This window comes from Oncorhynchus masou, unplaced genomic scaffold, assembly GCF_036934945.1.
Source record: "Oncorhynchus masou masou isolate Uvic2021 unplaced genomic scaffold, UVic_Omas_1.1 unplaced_scaffold_1851, whole genome shotgun sequence".
In the NCBI taxonomy this organism is placed as follows: Eukaryota; Metazoa; Chordata; class Actinopteri; order Salmoniformes; family Salmonidae; genus Oncorhynchus; species Oncorhynchus masou.
Window position 1 is genome coordinate 88,007 of NW_027008360.1, and position 18,560 is coordinate 106,566.

The 18,560-nt window shown below is 37.1% G+C and overlaps 15 non-coding genes across 15 annotated transcripts; all 15 read left to right on the forward strand.

The window, feature by feature from the left end:
• The first annotated feature begins 28 nt into the window (after window positions 1–28).
• Window positions 29–101, forward strand: trnar-ucg (transfer RNA arginine (anticodon UCG)). The gene has a single exon. It is a non-coding gene; the product is annotated as a tRNA-Arg (tRNA).
• Window positions 102–1,166: 1,065 nt separating this feature from the next.
• Window positions 1,167–1,239, forward strand: trnar-ucg (transfer RNA arginine (anticodon UCG)). The gene has a single exon. It is a non-coding gene; the product is annotated as a tRNA-Arg (tRNA).
• A 1,127-nt stretch (window positions 1,240–2,366) lies between these two features.
• On the forward strand, window positions 2,367–2,439 carry trnar-ucg (transfer RNA arginine (anticodon UCG)). The gene has a single exon. It is a non-coding gene; the product is annotated as a tRNA-Arg (tRNA).
• Window positions 2,440–4,933: 2,494 nt separating this feature from the next.
• trnar-ucg (transfer RNA arginine (anticodon UCG)) lies at window positions 4,934–5,006 on the forward strand. Its single transcript has one exon. It is a non-coding gene; the product is annotated as a tRNA-Arg (tRNA).
• An 807-nt stretch (window positions 5,007–5,813) lies between these two features.
• trnar-ucg (transfer RNA arginine (anticodon UCG)) lies at window positions 5,814–5,886 on the forward strand. The gene has a single exon. It is a non-coding gene; the product is annotated as a tRNA-Arg (tRNA).
• A 1,158-nt stretch (window positions 5,887–7,044) lies between these two features.
• On the forward strand, window positions 7,045–7,117 carry trnar-ucg (transfer RNA arginine (anticodon UCG)). Its single transcript has one exon. It is a non-coding gene; the product is annotated as a tRNA-Arg (tRNA).
• Window positions 7,118–7,648: 531 nt separating this feature from the next.
• trnar-ucg (transfer RNA arginine (anticodon UCG)) lies at window positions 7,649–7,721 on the forward strand. Its single transcript has one exon. It is a non-coding gene; the product is annotated as a tRNA-Arg (tRNA).
• A 276-nt stretch (window positions 7,722–7,997) lies between these two features.
• Window positions 7,998–8,070, forward strand: trnar-ucg (transfer RNA arginine (anticodon UCG)). The gene has a single exon. It is a non-coding gene; the product is annotated as a tRNA-Arg (tRNA).
• Window positions 8,071–8,873: 803 nt separating this feature from the next.
• trnar-ucg (transfer RNA arginine (anticodon UCG)) lies at window positions 8,874–8,946 on the forward strand. The gene has a single exon. It is a non-coding gene; the product is annotated as a tRNA-Arg (tRNA).
• Window positions 8,947–9,825: 879 nt separating this feature from the next.
• trnar-ucg (transfer RNA arginine (anticodon UCG)) lies at window positions 9,826–9,898 on the forward strand. The gene has a single exon. It is a non-coding gene; the product is annotated as a tRNA-Arg (tRNA).
• A 1,066-nt stretch (window positions 9,899–10,964) lies between these two features.
• Window positions 10,965–11,037, forward strand: trnar-ucg (transfer RNA arginine (anticodon UCG)). The gene has a single exon. It is a non-coding gene; the product is annotated as a tRNA-Arg (tRNA).
• A 275-nt stretch (window positions 11,038–11,312) lies between these two features.
• trnar-ucg (transfer RNA arginine (anticodon UCG)) lies at window positions 11,313–11,385 on the forward strand. Its single transcript has one exon. It is a non-coding gene; the product is annotated as a tRNA-Arg (tRNA).
• A 1,726-nt stretch (window positions 11,386–13,111) lies between these two features.
• trnar-ucg (transfer RNA arginine (anticodon UCG)) lies at window positions 13,112–13,184 on the forward strand. Its single transcript has one exon. It is a non-coding gene; the product is annotated as a tRNA-Arg (tRNA).
• Window positions 13,185–16,149: 2,965 nt separating this feature from the next.
• trnar-ucg (transfer RNA arginine (anticodon UCG)) lies at window positions 16,150–16,222 on the forward strand. Its single transcript has one exon. It is a non-coding gene; the product is annotated as a tRNA-Arg (tRNA).
• Window positions 16,223–16,498: 276 nt separating this feature from the next.
• trnar-ucg (transfer RNA arginine (anticodon UCG)) lies at window positions 16,499–16,571 on the forward strand. Its single transcript has one exon. It is a non-coding gene; the product is annotated as a tRNA-Arg (tRNA).
• Window positions 16,572–18,560: the final 1,989 nt, after the last annotated feature.

The following is an 18,560-nucleotide window of genomic DNA, read 5'->3' on the forward strand; positions in this document are numbered from 1 at the left end:
ATGATGTCAAATAGGGATGTATAACATAGACTGCGTAGCCTAATGGATAAGGCGTCTGACTTCGAATCAGAAGATTGAGGGTTCGAGTCCCTTCGTGGTTGTTTAAATTTCATAAGCTCAGCTGATTTGAACATCTTTGCAATTTCCCAAAATAAGGCATTGCTCTTGTTGCTTGGACATTGTTATTCAACTTTTATTATCAAAGACTGCAAGGCCTGAGAATTATTGTGTCTGAATCTGCATCGCAAGATTGAAGGAAAGAGTATCTTTGTACTTGTTAAAAATCACTAGCTTTCCTCATTCGGACAGGTTCATACAGCAAAGTCTGAATGATGTCAAATAGGGTCGTTTAATTTCATTAGCTCAGCTAATTCGTACATGTTTGCAATTCCCCTAAATAAGGCATTGGTCTTGTTGCTTTGAAAAGCTTGGACATTGTTGTTCAACTTTAATGATCCAAGACTGCAAGGCCTGAGAATTATTGTGTCTGAATCTGCATCGCAAGATTGAAGGAAAGAGTATCTTTGTACTTGTTAAAAATCACTAGCTTTCCTCATTCGGACAGGTTCACAACTTTGATGTATGTTGTTGCTAAGCAAAGTCTGTATGATGTCAAATAGGGTCGTTTAATTTCATTGGCTCAGCAAATTCGTACATGTTTGCAATTTCCCTAAATAAGGCATTGGCCTTGTTGCTTTGAAAAGCTTGGACATTGTTGTTCAACTTTAATAATCTAAGACTGCAAGGCCTGAGAATTATTGTGTCTGAATCTGCATCGCAAGATTGAAGGAAAGAGTATCTTTGTACTTGTTAAAAATCACTAGCTTTCCTCATTCGGATAGGTTCATACAGCAAAGTCTGAATGATGTCAAATAGGGTCGTTTAATTTCATTAGCTCAGCTAATTCGTACATGTTGGCAATTTCCCTAAATAAGGCATTGGTCTTGTTGTTCTGAAAAGCTTGGACATTGTTGTTCAACTTTAATAATCTAAGACTGCAAGGCCTGAGAATTATTGTGTCTGAATCTGCATCGCAAGATTGAAGGAAAGAGTATCTTTGTACTTGTTAAAAATGACTAGCTTTCCTCATTCGGACAGGTTCACAATTTAATGTCTCTTGTTGCATAGCAAAGTCTGTATGATGTCAAATAGGGATGTATAACATAGACTGCGTAGCCTAATGGATAAGGCGTCTGACTTCGAATCAGAAGATTGAGGGTTCGAGTCCCTTCGTGGTTGTTTAATTTCATAAGCTCAGCTGATTTGAACATCTTTGCAATTTCCCAAAATAAGGCATTGCTCTTGTTGCTTGGACATTGTTATTCAACTTTATTATCAAAGACTGCAAGGCCTGAGAATTATTGTGTCTGAATCTGCATCGCAAGATTGAAGGAAAGAGTATCTTTGTACTTGTTAAAAATCACTAGCTTTCCTCATTCGTGCAGGTTCATACAGCAAAGTCTGTATGATGTCAAATAGGGTCGTTTAATTTCATTAGCTCAGCTAATTCGTACATGTTTGCAATTTCCCTAAATAAGGCATTGGTTTTGTTGCTTTGAAAAGCTTGGACATTGTTGTTCAACTTTAATAATCTAAGACTGCAGGCCTGAGAATTATTGTGTCTGAATCTGCATCGCAAGATTGAAGGAAAGAGTATCTTTGTACTTGTTAAAAATCACTAGCTTTCCTCATTCGGACAGGTTCACAATTTTAATGTCTCTTGTTGCATAGCAAAGTCTGTATGATGTCAAATAGGGATGTATAACATAGAAAGCCTAATGGATAAGGCGTCTGACTTCAAATCAGAAGATTGAGGGTTCGAGTCCCTTCGTGGTTGTTTAATTTCATAAGCTCAGCTGATTTGAACATCTTTGCAATTTCCCAAAATAAGGCATTGCTCTTGTTGCTTGGACATTGTTATTCAACTTTATTATCTAAGACTGCAAGGCCTGAGAATTATTGTGTCTGAATCTGCATCGCAAGATTGAAGGAAAGAGTATCTTTGTACTTGTTAAAAATCACTAGCTTTCCTCATTCGGACAGGTTCATACAGCAAAGTCTGAATGATGTCAAATAGGGTCGTTTAATTTCATTAGCAGCTAATTCGTACATGTTTGCAATTTCCCTAAATAAGGCATTGGTCTTGTTGTTCTGAAAAGCTTGGACATTGTTGTTCAACTTTAATAATCTAAGACTGCAAGGCCTGAGAATTATTGTGTCTGAATCTGCATCGCAAGATTGAAGGAAAGAGTATCTTTGTACTTGTTAAAAATGACTAGCTTTCCTCATTCGGACAGGTTCACAATTTTAATGTCTCTTGTTGCATAGCAAAGTCTGTATGATGTCAAATAGGGATGTATAACATAGACTGCGTGGCCTAATGGATAAGGCGTCTGACTTCGAATCAGAAGATTGAGGGTTCGAGTCCCTTCGTGGTTGTTTAATTTCATAAGCTCAGCTGATTTGAACATCTTTGCAATTTCCCGAAATAAGGCATTGCTCTTGTTGCTTGGACATTGTTATTCAACTTTTATTATCAAAGACTGCAAGGCCTGAGAATTATTGTGTCTGAATCTGCATCGCAAGATTGAAGGAAAGAGTATCTTTGTACTTGTTAAAAATCACTAGCTTTCCTCATTCGGACAGGTTCATACAGCAAAGTCTGTATGATGTCAAAGAGGGTCGTTTAATTTCATTAGCTCAGCTAATTCGTACATGTTTGCAATTTCCCTAAATAAGGCATTGGTCTTGTTGTTTGAAAAGCTTGGACATTGTTGTTCAACTTTAATAATCTAAGACTGCAAGGCCTGAGAATTATTGTGTCTGAATCTGCATCGCAAGATTGAAGGAAAGAGTATCTTTGTACTTGTTAAAAATCACTAGCTTTCCTCATTCGGACAGGTTCACAATTTTGATGTCTGTTGTTGCATAGCAAAGTCTGTATGATGTCAAATAGGGATGTATAACATAGACTGCGTGGCCTAATGGATAAGGCGTCTGACTTCGTATCAAAGATTGAGGGTTCGAGTTCCTTCGTGGTTGTTTAATTTAAAGCTCTGCTGATTTGAACATCTTTGCAATTTCCCAAAATATGGCATTGCTCTTGTTGCTTGGACATTGTTATTCAACTTTTATTATCTAAGACTGCAAGGCCTGAGAATTATTGTGTCTGAATCTGCATCGCAAGATTGAAGGAAAGAGTATCTTTGTACTTGTTAAAAATCACTAGCTTTCCTCATTCGGACAGGTTCATACAGCAAAGTCTGTATGATGTCAAAGAGGGTCGTTTAATTTCATTAGCTCAGCTAATTCGTACATGTTTGCAATTTCCCTAAATAAGGCATTGGTCTTGTTGCTTTGAAAAGCTTGGACATTGTTGTTCAACTTTAATGATCCAAGACTGCAAGGCCTGAGAATTATTGTGTCTGAATCTGCATCGCAAGATTGAAGGAAAGAGTATCTTTGTACTTGTTAAAAATCACTAGCTTTCCTCATTCGGACAGGTACACAACTTTGATGTCTGTTGTTGCTAAGCAAAGTCTGTATGATGTCAAATAGGGTCGTTTAATTTCATTAGCTCAGCTAATGTACATGTTTGCAATTTCCCTAAATAAGGCATTGGCCTTGTTGCTTTGAAAAGCTTGGACATTGTTGTTCAACTTTAATAATCTAAGACTGCAAGGCCTGAGAATTATTGTGTCTGAATCTGCATCGCAAGATTGAAGGAAAGAGTATCTTTGTACTTGTTAAAAATCACTAGCTTTCCTCATTCGGACAGGTTCACAACTTTGATGTCTGTTGTTGCAGCAAAGTCTTATGATGTCAAATAGGGTCGTTTAATTTCATTAGCTCAGCTAATTCGTACATGTTTGCAATTTCCCTAAATAAGGCATTGGTCTTGTTGCTTTGAAAAGCTGCTTGGACATTGTTGTTCAACTTTAATAATCTAAGACTGCAAGGCCTGAGAATTATTGTGTCTGAATCTGCATCGCAAGATTGAAGGAAAGAGTATCTTTGTACTTGTTAAAAATCACTAGCTTTCCTCATTCGGACAGGTTCACAACTTTGATGTCTGTTGTTGCATAAGCAAAGTCTGTATGATGTCAAATAGGGTCATTTAATTTCATTAGCTCAGCTAATTCGTACATGTTTGCAATTTCCCTAAATAAGGCATTGGTCTTGTTGCTTTGAAAAGCTTGGACATTGTTGTTCAACTTTAATAATCTAAGACTGCAAGGCCTGAGAATTATTGTGTCTGAATCTGCATCGCAAGATTGAAGGAAAGAGTATCTTTGTACTTGTTAAAAATCACTAGCTTTCCTCATTCGGACAGGTTCACAACTTTGATGTCTGTTGTTGCTAAGCAAAGTCTGTATGATGTCAAATAGGGTCGTTTAATTTCATTGGCTCAGCAAATTCGTACATGTTTGCAATTTCCCTAAATAAGGCATTGGCCTTGTTGCTTTGAAAAGCTTGGACATTGTTGTTCAACTTTAATAATCTAAGACTGCAAGGCCTGAGAATTATTGTGTCTGAATCTGCATCGCAAGATTGAAGGAAAGAGTATCTTTGTACTTGTTAAAAATCCTAGCTTTCCTCATTCGGATAGGTTCATACAGCAAAGTCTGAATGATGTCAAATAGGGTCGTTTAATTTCATTAGCTCAGCTAATTCGTACATGTTTGCAATTTCCCTAAATAAGGCATTGGTCTTGTTGTTTGAAAAGCTTGGACATTGTTGTTCAACTTTAATAATCTAAGACTGCAAGGCCTGAGAATTATTGTGTCTGAATCTGCATCGCAAGATTGAAGGAAAGAGTATCTTTGTACTTGTTAAAAATGACTAGCTTTCCTCATTCGGACAGGTTCACAATTTTAATGTCTCTTGTTGCATAGCAAAGTCTGTATGATGTCAAATAGGGATGTATAACATAGACTGCGTAGCCTAATGGATAAGGCGTCTGACTTCGAATCAGAAGATTGAGGGTTCGAGTCCCTTCGTGGTTGTTTAATTTCATAAGCTCAGCTGATTTGAACATCTTTGCAATTTCCCAAAATAAGGCATTGCTCTTGTTGCTTGGACATTGTTATTCAACTTTTATTATCAAAGACTGCAAGGCCTGAGAATTATTGTGTCTGAATCTGCATCGCAAGATTGAAGGAAAGAGTATCTTTGTACTTGTTAAAAATCACTAGCTTTCCTCATTCGGACAGGTTCATACAGCAAAGTCTGAATGATGTCAAATAGGGTCATTTAATTTCATTGCTCAGCTAATTCGTACATGTTTGCAATTCCCTAAATAAGGCATTGGTCTTGTTGCTTTGAAAAGCTTGGACATTGTTGTTCAACTTTAATAATCTAAGACTGCAAGGCCTGAGAATTATTGTGTCTGAATCTGCATCGCAAGATTGAAGGAAAGAGTATCTTTGTACTTGTTAAAAATCACTAGCTTTCCTCATTCGGACAGGTTCACAACTTTGATGTCTGTTGTTGCATAGCAAAGTCTGTATGATGTCAAATAGGGTCGTTTAATTTCATTAGCTCAGCTAATTCGTACATGTTTGCAATTTCCCTAAATAAGGCATTGGCCTTGTTGCTTTGAAAAGCTTGGACATTGTTGTTCAACTTTAATAATCTAAGACTGCAAGGCCTGAGAATTATTGTGTCTGAATCTGCATCGCAAGATTGAAGGAAAGAGTATCTTTGTACTTGTTAAAAATGACTAGCTTTCCTCATTCGGACAGGTTCACAATTTTAATGTCTATTGTTGCATAGCAAAGTCTGTATGATGTCAAATAGGGATGTATAACATAGACTGCGTAGCCTAATGGATAAGGCGTCTGACTTCGAATCAGAAGATTGAGGGTTCGAGTCCCTTCGTGGTTGTTTAATTTCATAAGCTCAGCTGATTTGAACATCTTTGCAATTTCCCAAAATAAGGCATTGCTCTTGTTGCTTGGACATTGTTATTCAACTTTATTATCTAAGACTGCAAGGCCTGAGAATTATTGTGTCTGAATCTGCATCGCAAGATTGAAGGAAAGAGTATCTTTGTACTTGTTAAAAATCACTAGCTTTCCTCATTCGGACAGGTTCACAACTTTGATGTCTGTTGTTGCATATCAAAGTCTGTATGATGTCAAATAGGCATGTATAACATAGACTGCGTGGCCTAATAGATAAGGCGTCTGACTTCGTATCTAAAGATTGTGGGTTCGAGTTCCTTCGTGGTTGATTAATTTCATGAGCTCTGCTGATTTGAACATCTTTGCAATTTCCCAAAATATGGCATTGCTCTTGTTGCTTGGACATTGTTATTCAACTTTTATTATCTAAGACTGCAAGGCCTGAGAATTATTGTGTCTGAATCTGCATCGCAAGATTGAAGGAAAGAGTATCTTTGTACTTGTTAAAAATCACTAGCTTTCCTCATTCGGATAGGTTCATACAGCAAAGTCTGTATGATGTCAAATAGGGTCGTTTAATTTCATTAGCTCAGCTAATTCGTACATGTTTGCAATTTCCCTAAATAAGGCATTTTCCTTGTTGCTTTGAAAATCTTGGACATTGTTGTTAAACTTTAATGATCCAAGACTGCAAGGCCTGAGAATTATTGTGTCTGAATCTGCATCGCAAGATTGAAGGAAAGAGTATCTTTGTACTTGTTAAAAATCACTAGCTTTCCTCATTCGGACAGGTTCACAACTTTGATGTATGTTGTTGCATAAGCAAAGTCTGTATGATGTCAAATAGGGTCGTTTAATTTCATTGGCTCAGCAAATTCGTACATGTTTGCAATTTCCCTAAATAAGGCATTGGCCTTGTTGCTTTGAAAAGCTTGGACATTGTTGTTCAACTTTAATAATCTAAGACTGCAAGGCCTGAGAATTATTGTGTCTGAATCTGCATCGCAAGATTGAAGGAAAGAGTATCTTTGTACTTGTTAAAAATCACTAGCTTTCCTCATTCGGACAGTTTCACAATTTTAATGTCTCTTGTTGCATAGCAAAGTCTGTATGATGTCAAATAGGGATGTATAACATAGACTGCGTAGCCTAATGGATAAGGCGTCTGACTTCGAATCAGAAGATTGAGGGTTCGAGTCCCTTCGTGGTTGTTTAATTTCATAAGCTCAGCTGATTTGAACATCTTTGCAATTTCCCGAAATAAGGCATTGGTCTTGTTGCTTGGACATTGTTATTCAACTTTTATTATCTAAGACTGCAAGGCCTGAGAATTATTGTGTCTGAATCTGCATCGCAAGATTGAAGGAAAGAGTATCTTTGTACTTGTTAAAAATCACTAGCTTTCCTCATTCGTGCAGGTTCATACAGCAAAGTCTGTATGATGTCAAATAGGGTCGTTTAATTTCATTAGCTCAGCTAATTCGTACATGTTTGCAATTTCCCTAAATAAGGCATTGGTCTTGTTGTTCTGAAAAGCTTGGACATTGTTGTTCAACTTTAATAATCTAAGACTGCAAGGCCTGAGAATTATTGTGTCTGAATCTGCATCGCAAGATTGAAGGAAAGAGTATCTTTGTACTTGTTAAAAATGACTAGCTTTCCTCATTCGGACATTTCACAATTTTAATGTCTCTTGTTGCATAGCAAAGTCTGTATGATGTCAAATAGGGATGTATAACATAGACTGCGTAGCCTAATGGATAAGGCGTCTGACTTCGAATCAGAAGATTGAGGGTTCGAGTCCCTTCGTGGTTGTTTAATTTCATAAGCTCAGCTGATTTGAACATCTTTGCAATTTCCCGAAATAAGGCATTGCTCTTGTTGCTTGGACATTGTTATTCAACTTTTATTATCTAAGACTGCAAGGCCTGAGAATTATTGTGTCTGAATCTGCATCGCAAGATTGAAGGAAAGAGTATCTTTGTACTTGTTAAAAATCACTAGCTTTCCTCATTCGGACAGGTTCACAATTTTGATGTCTATTGTTGCATAGCAAAGTCTGTATGATGTCAAATAGGGATGTATAACATAGACTGCGTGGCCTAATGGATAAGGCGTCTGACTTCGAATCAGAAGATTGAGGGTTCGAGTCCCTTCGTGGTTGTTTAATTTCAGCTCAGCTGATTTGAACATCTTTGCAATTTCCCAAAATAAGGCATTGGTCTTGTTGCTTGGACATTGTTATTCAACTTTTATTATCTAAGACTGCAAGGCCTGAGAATTATTGTGTCTGAATCTGCATCGCAAGATTGAAGGAAAGAGTATCTTTGTACTTGTTAAAAATCACTAGCTTTCCTCATTCGGACAGGTTCATACAGCAAAGTCTGAATGATGTCAAATAGGGTCGTTTAATTTCATTAGCTCAGCTAATTCGTACATGTTTGCAATTTCCCTAAATAAGGCATTGGTCTTGTTGCTTTGAAAAGCTTGGACATTGTTGTTCAACTTTAATAATCTAAGACTGCAAGGCCTGAGAATTATTGTGTCTGAATCTGCATCGCAAGATTGAAGGAAAGAGTATCTTTGTACTTGTTAAAAATCACTAGCTTTCCTCATTCGGACAGGTTCACAACTTTGATGTATGTTGTTGCAGCAAAGTCTGTATGATGTCAAATAGGGTCGTTTAATTTCATTAGCTCAGCTAATTCGTACATGTTTGCAATTTCCCTAAATAAGGCATTGGTCTTGTTGTTTGAAAAGCTTGGACATTGTTGTTCAACTTTAATAATCTAAGACTGCAAGGCCTGAGAATTATTGTGTCTGAATCTGCATCGCAAGATTGAAGGAAAGAGTATCTTTGTACTTGTTAAAAATGACTAGCTTTCCTCATTCGGACAGTTTCACAATTTTAATGTCTCTTGTTGCATAGCAAAGTCTGTATGATGTCAAATAGGGATGTATAACATAGACTGCGTAGCCTAATGGATAAGGCGTCTGACTTCGAATCAGAAGATTGAGGGTTCGAGTCCCTTCGTGGTTGTTTAATTTCATAAGCTCAGCTGATTTGAACATCTTTGCAATTTCCCAAAATAAGGCATTGCTCTTGTTGCTTGGACATTGTTATTCAACTTGTATTATCTTAGACTGCAAGGCCTGAGAATTATTGTGTCTGAATCTGCATCGCAAGATTGAAGGAAAGAGTATCTTTGTACTTGTTAAAAATCACTAGCTTTCCTCATTTGGACAGGTTCACAATTTTGATGTCTATTGTTGCATAGCAAAGTCTGTATGATGTCAAATAGGGTTGTATAACATAGACTACGTGGCCTAATGGATAAGGCGTCTGACTTCAAATCAGAAGATTGAGGGTTCGAGTCCCTTCGTGGTTGTTTAATTTCATAAGCTCAGCTGATTTGAACATCTTTGCGATTTCCCAAAATATAGCATTGGTCTTGTTGCTTGGACATTGTTATTCAACTTTTATTATCGAAGACGGCAAGGCCTGAGAATTATTGTGTCTGAATCTGCATCGCAAGATTGAAGGAAAGAGTATCTTTGTACTTGTTAAAAATCACTAGCTTTCCTCATTCGGATAGGTTCATACAGCAAAGTCTGAATGATGTCAAATAGGGTCGTTTAATTTCATTAGCTCAGCTAATTCGTTATGTTGCAATTTCCCTAAATAAGGCATTGGTCTTGTTGTTCTGAAAAGCTTGGACATTGTTGTTCAACTTTAATAATCTAAGACTGCAAGGCCTGAGAATTATTGTGTCTGAATCTGCATCGCAAGATTGAAGGAAAGAGTATCTTTGTACTTGTTAAAAATGACTAGCTTTCCTCATTCGGACAGTTTCACAATTTTAATGTCTCTTGTTGCATAGCAAAGTCTGTATGATGTCAAATAGGGATGTATAACATAGACTGCGTGGCCTAATGGATAAGGCGTCTGACTTCGAATCAGAAGATTGAGGGTTCGAGTCCCTTCGTGGTTGTTTAATTTCATAAGCTCAGCTGATTTGAACATTTTTGCAATTTCCCAAAATATGGCATTGCTCTTGTTGCTTGGACATTGTTATTCAACTTTTATTATCTAAGACTGCAAGGCCTGAGAATTATTGTGTCTGAATCTGCATCGCAAGATTGAAGGAAAAGAGTATCTTTGTACTTGTTAAAAATCACTAGCTTTCCTCATTCGGACAGGTTCATACAGCAAAGTCTGTATGATGTCAAAGAGGGTCGTTTAATTTCATTAGCTCAGCTAATTCGTACATGTTTGCAATTTCCCTAAATAAGGCATTGGTCTTGTTGCTTTGAAAAGCTTGGACATTGTTGTTCAACTTTAATAATCTAAGACTGCAAGGCCTGAGAATTATTGTGTCTGAATCTGCATCGCAAGATTGAAGGAAAGAGTATCTTTGTACTTGTTAAAAATCACTAGCTTTCCTCATTCGGACAGGTTCACAACTTTGATGTATGTTGTTGCTAAGCAAAGTCTGTATGATGTCAAATAGGGTCGTTTAATTTCATTGGCTCAGCAAATTCGTACATGTTTGCAATTTCCCTAAATAAGGCATTGGCCTTGTTGCTTTGAAAAGCTTGGACATTGTTGTTCAACTTTAATAATCTAAGACTGCAAGGCCTGAGAATTATTGTGTCTGAATCTGCATCGCAAGATTGAAGGAAAGAGTATCTTTGTACTTGTTAAAAATCACTAGCTTTCCTCATTCGGATAGGTTCATACAGCAAAGTCTGAATGATGTCAAATAGGGTCGTTTAATTTCATTAGCTCAGCTAATTCGTACATGTTGGCAATTTCCCTAAATAAGGCATTGGTCTTGTTGTTCTGAAAAGCTTGGACATTGTTGTTCAACTTTAATAATCTAAGACTGCAAGGCCTGAGAATTATTGTGTCTGAATCTGCATCGCAAGATTGAAGGAAAGAGTATCTTTGTACTTGTTAAAAATGACTAGCTTTCCTCATTCGGACAGTTTCACAATTTTAATGTCTCTTGTTGCATAGCAAAGTCTGTATGATGTCAAATAGGGATGTATAACATAGACTGCGTAGCCTAATGGATAAGGCGTCTGACTTCGAATCAGAAGATTGAGGGTTCGAGTCCCTTCGTGGTTGTTTAATTTCATAAGCTCAGCTGATTTGAACATCTTGCAATTTCCCGAAATAAGGCATTGCTCTTGTTGCTTGGACATTGTTATTCAACTTGTATTATCTTAGACTGCAAGGCCTGAGAATTATTGTGTCTGAATCTGCATCGCAAGATTGAAGGAAAGAGTATCTTTGTACTTGTTAAAAATCACTAGCTTTCCTCATTTGGACAGGTTCACAATTTTGATGTCTATTGTTGCATAGCAAAGTCTGTATGATGTCAAATAGGGTTGTATAACATAGACTACGTGGCCTAATGGATAAGGCGTCTGACTTCGAATCAGAAGATTGAGGGTTCGAGTCCCTTCGTGGTTGTTTAATTTCATAAGCTCAGCTGATTTGAACATCTTTGCAATTTCCCGAAATAAGGCATTGCTCTTGTTGCTTGGACATTGTTATTCAACTTTTATTATCAAATACTGCAAGGCCTGAGAATTATTGTGTCTGAATCTGCATCGCAAGATTGAAGGAAAGAGTATCTTTGTACTTGTTAAAAATCACTAGCTTTCCTCATTCGGGCAGGTTCATACAGCAAAGTCTGAATGATGTCAAATAGGGTCATTTAATTTCATTGGCTCAGCCAATTCGTACATGTTTGCAATTTCCCTAAATAAGGCATTGGTCTTGTTGCTTTGAAAAGCTTGGACATTGTTGTTCAACTTTAATAATCTAAGACTGCAAGGCCTGAGAATTATTGTGTCTGAATCTGCATCGCAAGATTGAAGGAAAGAGTATCTTTGTACTTGTTAAAAATCACTAGCTTTCCTCATTCGGACAGGTTCACAATTTTAATGTCTATTGTTGCATAGCAAAGTCTGTATGATGTCAAATAGGGATGTATAACATAGACTGCGTAGCCTAATGGATAAGGCGTCTGACTTCAAATCAGAAGATTGAGGGTTCGAGTCCCTTCGTGGTTGTTTAATTTCATAAGCTCAGCTGATTTGAACATCTTTGCAATTTCCCAAAATAAGGCATTGCTCTTGTTGCTTGGACATTGTTATTCAACTTTTATTATCTAAGACTGCAAGGCCTGAGAATTATTGTGTCTGAATCTGCATCGCAAGATTGAAGGAAAGAGTATCTTTGTACTTGTTAAAAATCACTAGCTTTCCTCATTCGGACAGGTTCACAACTTTGATGTCTGTTGTTGCATAGCAAAGTCTGTATGATGTCAATAGGCATGTATCACATAGACTTTAATGGATTCTGACTTTATCTAAAGATTGTGGGTTCGAGTTCCTTCGTGGTTGATTAATTTAATGAGCTCTGCTGATTTGAACATCTTTGCAATTTCCCAAAATATGGCATTGCTCTTGTTGCTTGGACATTGTTATTCAACTTTTATTATCTAAGACTGCAAGGCCTGAGAATTATTGTGTCTGAATCTGCATCGCAAGATTGAAGGAAAGAGTATCTTTGTACTTGTTAAAAATCACTAGCTTTCCTCATTCGTGCAGGTTCATACAGCAAAGTCTGTATGATGTCAAATAGGGTCGTTTAATTTCATTAGCTCAGCTAATTCGTACATGTTTGCAATTTCCCTAAATAAGGCATTTTCCTTGTTGCTTTGAAAATCTTGGACATTGTTGTTAAACTTTAATGATCCAAGACTGCAAGGCCTGAGAATTATTGTGTCTGAATCTGCATCGCAAGATTGAAGGAAAGAGTATCTTTGTACTTGTTAAAAATCACTAGCTTTCCTCATTCGGATAGGTTCATACAGCAAAGTCTGAATGATGTCAAATAGGGTCGTTTAATTTCATTAGCTCAGCTAATTCGTACATGTTGGCAATTTCCCTAAATAAGGCATTGGTCTTGTTGTTCTGAAAAGCTTGGACATTGTTGTTCAACTTTAATAATCTAAGACTGCAAGGCCTGAGAATTATTGTGTCTGAATCTGCATCGCAAGATTGAAGGAAAGAGTATCTTTGTACTTGTTAAAAATGACTAGCTTTCCTCATTCGGACAGTTTCACAATTTTAATGTCTCTTGTTGCATAGCAAAGTCTGTATGATGTCAAATAGGGATGTATAACATAGACTGCGTAGCCTAATGGATAAGGCGTCTGACTTCGAATCAGAAGATTGAGGGTTCGAGTCCCTTCGTGGTTGTTTAATTTCATAAGCTCAGCTGATTTGAACATCTTTGCAATTTCCCGAAATAAGGCATTGCTCTTGTTGCTTGGACATTGTTATTCAACTTGTATTATCTTAGACTGCAAGGCCTGAGAATTATTGTGTCTGAATCTGCATCGCAAGATTGAAGGAAAGAGTATCTTTGTACTTGTTAAAAATCACTAGCTTTCCTCATTTGGACAGGTTCACAATTTTGATGTCTATTGTTGCATAGCAAAGTCTGTATGATGTCAAATAGGGTTGTATAACATAGACTCGTGGCCTAATGGATAAGGCGTCTGACTTCGAATCAGAAGATTGAGGGTTCGAGTCCCTTCGTGGTTGTTTAATTTCATAAGCTCAGCTGATTTGAACATCTTTGCGATTTCCCAAAATATAGCATTGGTCTTGTTGCTTGGACATTGTTATTCAACTTTTATTATCGAAGACTGCAAGGCCTGAGAATTATTGTGTCTGAATCTGCATCGCAAGATTGAAGGAAAGAGTATCTTTGTACTTGTTAAAAATCACTAGCTTTCCTCATTCGGACAGGTTCACAACTTTGATGTCTGTTGTTGCATAGCAAAGTCTGTATGATGTCAAATAGGCATGTATCACATAGACTGCGTGCCTAATGGATAAGGCGTCTGACTTCGTATCTAAAGATTGTGGGTTCGAGTTCCTTCGTGGTTGATTAATTTAATGAGCTCTGCTGATTTGAACATCTTTGCAATTTCCAAAATATGGCATTGCTCTTGTTGCTTGGACATTGTTATTCAACTTTTATTATCTAAGACTGCAAGGCCTGAGAATTATTGTGTCTGAATCTGCATCGCAAGATTGAAGGAAAGAGTATCTTTGTACTTGTTAAAAATCACTAGCTTTCCTCATTCGTGCAGGTTCATACAGCAAAGTCTGTATGATGTCAAATAGGGTCGTTTAATTTCATTAGCTCAGCTAATTCGTACATGTTTGCAATTTCCCTAAATAAGGCATTTTCCTTGTTGCTTTGAAAATCTTGGACATTGTTGTTAAACTTTAATGATCCAAGACTGCAAGGCCTGAGAATTATTGTGTCTGAATCTGCATCGCAAGATTGAAGGAAAGAGTATCTTTGTACTTGTTAAAAATCACTAGCTTTCCTCATTCGGATAGGTTCATACAGCAAAGTCTGAATGATGTCAAATAGGGTCGTTTAATTTCATTAGCTCAGCTAATTCGTACATGTTGCAATTTCCCTAAATAAGGCATTGGTCTTGTTGTTTGAAAAGCTTGGACATTGTTGTTCAACTTTAATAATCTAAGACTGCAAGGCCTGAGAATTATTGTGTCTGAATCTGCATCGCAAGATTGAAGGAAAGAGTATCTTTGTACTTGTTAAAAATCACTAGCTTTCCTCATTTGGACAGGTTCACAATTTTGATGTCCATTGTTGCATAGCAAAGTCTGTATGATGTCAAATAGCGATGTATAACATAGACTGCGTGGCCTAATGGATAAGGTGTCTGACTTCGAATCAGAAGATTGAGGGTTCGAGTCCCTTCGTGGTTGTTTAATTTCATAAGCTCAGCTGATTTGAACATCTTTGCAATTTCCCGAAATAAGGCATTGCTCTTGTTGCTTGGACATTGTTATTCAACTTTTATTATCAAAGACTGCAAGGCCTGAGAATTATTGTGTCTGAATCTGCATCGCAAGATTGAAGGAAAGAGTATCTTTGTACTTGTTAAAAATCACTAGCTTTCCTCATTCGGGCAGGTTCATACAGCAAAGTCTGAATGATGTCAAATAGGGTCATTTAATTTCATTGGCTCAGCTAATTGTACATGTTTGCAATTTCCCTAAATAAGGCATTGGTCTTGTTGCTTTGAAAAGCTTGGACATTGTTGTTCAACTTTAATAATCTAAGACTGCAAGGCCTGAGAATTATTGTGTCTGAATCTGCATCGCAAGATTGAAGGAAAGAGTATCTTTGTACTTGTTAAAAATCACTAGCTTTCCTCATTCGGACAGGTTCACAACTTTGATGTCTGTTGTTGCATAGCAAAGTCTGTATGATGTCAAATAGGGTTGTATAACATAGACTACGTGGCCTAATGGATAAGGCGTCTGACTTCAAATCAGAAGATTGAGGGTTCAAGTCTCTTCGTGGTTGTTTAATTTCATAAGCTCAGCTGATTTGAACATCTTTGCAATTTCCAAAATAAGGCATTGCTCTTGTTGCTTGGACATTGTTATTCAACTTTTATTATCAAAGACTGCAAGGCCTGAGAATTATTGTGTCTGAATCTGCATCGCAAGATTGAAGGAAAGAGTATCTTTGTACTTGTTAAAAATCACTAGCTTTCCTCATTCGGACAGGTTCATACAGCAAAGTCTGAATGATGTCAAATAGGGTCATTTAATTTCATTGGCTCAGCAATTCGTACATGTTTGCAATTTCCCTAAATAAGGCATTGGTCTTGTTGCTTTGAAAAGCTTGGACATTGTTGTTCAACTTTAATGATCTAAGACTGCAAGGCCTGAGAATTATTGTGTCTGAATCTGCATCGCAAGATTGAATGAAAAAGTATCTTTGTACGTGTTAAAAATCACTTGCTTTTCTCATTCGGACAGGTTCACAACTTTGATGTATGTTGTTTTATAACAAATTCTGTATGATATCAAATAGGGTCGTTAATTTCATTAGCTCAGTTAATTCGTACATCTTTGCAATTTCCCTAAATAAGGCATTTGGTCTTGTTTCTTTGAAAAGCTTGGACATTGTTGTTCAACTTTAATAATCTAAGACTGCAAGGCCTGAGAATTATTGTGTCTGAATCTGCATCGCAAGATTGAAGGAAAGAGTATCTTTGTACTTGTTAAAAATGACTAGCTTTCCTCATTCGGACAGTTTCACAATTTTAATGTCTCTTGTTGCATAGCAAAGTCTGTATGATGTCAAATAGGGATGTATAACATAGACTGCGTAGCCTAATGGATAAGGCGTCTGACTTCGAATCAGAAGATTGAGGGTTCGAGTCCCTTCGTGGTTGTTTAATTTCATAAGCTCAGCTGATTTGAACATCTTTGCAATTTCCCGAAATAAGGCATTGCTCTTGTTGCTTGGACATTGTTATTCAACTTGTATTATCTTAGACTGCAAGGCCTGAGAATTATTGTGTCTGAATCTGCATCGCAAGATTGAAGGAAAGAGTATCTTTGTACTTGTTAAAAATCACTAGCTTTCCTCATTTGGACAGGTTCACAATTTTGATGTCCATTGTTGCATAGCAAAGTCTGTATGATGTCAAATAGTGTTGTATAACATAGACTACGTGGCCTAATGGATAAGGCGTCTGACTTCGAATCAGAAGATTGAGGGTTCGAGTCCCTTCGTGGTTGTTTAATTTCATAAGCTCAGCTGATTTGAACATCTTTGCAATTTCCCGAAATAAGGCATTGCTCTTGTTGCTTGGACATTGTTATTCAACTTTTATTATCAAATACTGCAAGGCCTGAGAATTATTGTGTCTGAATCTGCATCGCAAGATTGAAGGAAAGAGTATCTTTGTACTTGTTAAAAATCACTAGCTTTCCTCATTCGGGCAGGTTCATACAGCAAAGTCTGAATGATGTCAAATAGGGTCATTTAATTTCATTGGCTCAGCCAATTCGTACATGTTTGCAATTCCCCTAAATAAGGCATTGGTCTTGTTGCTTTGAAAAGCTTGGACATTGTTGTTCAACTTTAATGATCCAAGACTGCAAGGCCTGAGAATTATTGTGTCTGAATCTGCATCGCAAGATTGAAGGAAAGAGTATCTTTGTACTTGTTAAAAATCACTAGCTTTCCTCATTCGGACAGGTTCACAACTTTGATGTATGTTGTTGCTAAGCAAAGTCTGTATGATGTCAAATAGGGTCGTTTAATTTCATTGGCTCAGCAAATTCGTACATGTTTGCAATTTCCCTAAATAAGGCATTGGCTTTGTTGCTTTGAAAAGCTTGGACATTGTTGTTCAACTTTAATAATCTAAGACTGCAAGGCCTGAGAATTATTGTGTCTGAATCTGCATCGCAAGATTGAAGGAAAGAGTATCTTTGTACTTGTTAAAAATCACTAGCTTTCCTCATTCGGATAGGTTCATACAGCAAAGTCTGAATGATGTCAAATAGGGTCGTTTAATTTCATTAGCTCAGCTAATTCGTACATGTTGGCAATTTCCCTAAATAAGGCATTGGTCTTGTTGTTCTGAAAAGCTTGGACATTGTTGTTCAACTTTAATAATCTAAGACTGCAAGGCCTGAGAATTATTGTGTCTGAATCTGCATCGCAAGATTGAAGGAAAGAGTATCTTTGTACTTGTTAAAAATGACTAGCTTTCCTCATTCGGACAGTTTCACAATTTTAATGTCTCTTGTTGCATAGCAAAGTCTGTATGATGTCAAATAGGGATGTATAACATAGACTGCGTAGCCTAATGGATAAGGCGTCTCACTTCGAATCAGAAGATTGAGGTTCGAGTCCCTTCGTGGTTGTTTAATTTCATAAGCTCAGCTGATTTGAACATCTTTGCAATTTCCCGAAATAAGGCATTGCTCTTGTTGCTTGGACATTGTTATTCAACTTGTATTATCTTAGACTGCAAGGCCTGAGAATTATTGTGTCTGAATCTGCATTGCAAGATTGAAGGAAAGAGTATCTTTGTACTTGTTAAAAATCACTAGCTTTCCTCATTCGGGCAGGTTCATACAGCAAAGTCTGAATGATGTCAAATAGGGTCATTTAATTTCATTGGCTCAGCCAATTCGTACATGTTTGCAATTCCCCTAAATAAGGCATTGGTCTTGTTGCTTTGAAAAGCTTGGACATTCTTGTTCAACTTTAATGATCCAAGACTGCAAGGCCTGAGAATTATTGTGTCTGAATCTGCATCGCAAGATTGAAGGAAAGAGTATCTTTGTACTTGTTAAAAATCACTAGCTTTCCTCATTCGGACAGGTTCACAACTTTGATGTATGTTGTTGCTAAGCAAAGTCTGTATGATGTCAAATAGGGTCGTTTAATTTCATTGGCTCAGCAAATTCGTACATGTTTGCAATTTCCCTAAATAAGGCATTGGCTTTGTTGCTTTGAAAAGCTTGGACATTGTTGTTCAACTTTAATAATCTAAGACTGCAAGGCCTGAGAATTATTGTGTCTGAATCTGCATCGCAAGATTGAAGGAAAGAGTATCTTTGTACTTGTTAAAAATCACTAGCTTTCCTCATTCGGACAGGTACACAACTTTGATGTCTGTTGTTGCTAAGCAAAGTCTTTATGATGTCAAATAGGGTCGTTTAATTTCATTAGCTCAGCTAATTCGTACATGTTGGCAATTTCCCTAAATA